Source organism: Aplysia californica, unplaced genomic scaffold (genome assembly GCF_000002075.1).
Source record: "Aplysia californica isolate F4 #8 unplaced genomic scaffold, AplCal3.0 scaffold00132, whole genome shotgun sequence".
Lineage (NCBI taxonomy): Eukaryota > Metazoa > Mollusca > Gastropoda > Aplysiida > Aplysiidae > Aplysia > Aplysia californica.
In genome coordinates, this window is record NW_004797402.1 from 1,051,420 (window position 1) to 1,053,013 (window position 1,594).

Here is a 1,594-nt window from a genome sequence, read left to right on the forward strand (position 1 = left end):
TACGCACTTAACATCCACGTTCGTGTGTGTGGTATCGTAGTGTGTGACACGCACGAAAGAATTTATTTCTTTTCTGGGCCCTTTCTGTGTTCCCACCAACTGTTCGTGTTCATGCGGTAGTGATAGTTGTCGTTCGTGCGTGTGGTGAGTTCAAGGAGGTTACAGTTTGTTTTAAGTTCCTTTGGGTGAGTTTAATGGCAGTAAGGACCTTTAACCTCCATGCATGGCAGCCAGAACATTTCCTCCGCCTGCTCTCTCGTTGTGACCGACTGCTTCCCCACAGGAGGAAGATGAGGACCTGCTCTTCTTTAACCCTATCCGTACGTCGTGTTTTACTATCGTATCCATACGAGGAGGGGAACTCTTCGCCACCACTTTCCAAACAGGAAATTTACTCGTAAATCCGATCGGTACGCTTTGCGTAGTAGTCTGTCAAAATGATTTTTTCGAGAAATACTGAAATTTTCAAAGAGATATTCGTACTAGAAGTATTCAATGTGAAGAATACAACCCCAGGGGTACAAAAGGACCTCAGGGCGCACTGGTAGGGTTAAGAGCGTGATCTCCCAGTCCCCTAGATAAAGACATTAGATGTCGTACAGAAGACGGAGCTGCAAGCAGAAATGCCCAGTGTTCTATTCAAACACTTAACAAGTCTACTCGCTACTACAGCGGGGCCCACAACAGGTGCAACGAGAGAGCAAGAAATTCGTCAAGACCAATATCAGTATCAATATCATCACTATCAATATACTGTTTATTGATCTATCTTTTAAATGGGAGGCAGCGTGGTGGAATCAGGCTCTCGTCAATTTTGGGGCATGTAGAGTTATTGATATCATCTAAATGTTTGTTCACCTTTCTTTATATAGATGAAAAAAATATTCATTTATCTTGAATGCAAGTCGAGATATTTGCGAATGAAGGAGTTGGGGGGGGCACCTGTTTTCAGAGGTAAAATTAGTGAGAAAATGGCCGCCAAAGGATTAGTTATTTCCTAAACTTTAGAGTCCGTTGTAACTGAAAATTTACATTTTTTGTACCTTTAATCAATGTTTTTCAGAACAATCCACACAGAAATGAGTTCTTTAATGGGCATGAAAGGTTTTGAGCCAAAAAACAAAATCTTAATAAAAATTCACAAACCTGCGGAAAATGCCAGTTTCTTTACTTTGATTGTTTTGACGAGAGCCTGATTCCACCATGCTGCCTCGCAAATGTCTTGTTTGTAATTGGTGCTTTTTATTCAATAACTAGAACTCCAGAGTTTGCAGGTACATATACTTCCTTTTTGCACTGTAGCCAGAACGCTGGATAATATTTTTGCTCAAATGGGGTTACTGACTGGGACTCATAACTGTTGTTTATTAGTCTCAGTGAGTTATGGAACCAAAGGGCTCTTTGTAGAACAGTCATTTCACAAGAAAATGATGCTCTTGTGAATAATTTGAGCAGGACTATCGGATTAGATTTAATCGGTGTTTGGTGTACTATGAAGAACAAAAATCAAGTGACCCCGTAGACTGTTTCAGCTGGCGACAAAAATACACACACACACAAGAAGAAGAAGAAGAAGAAGAAGAAGAAGAAGAAG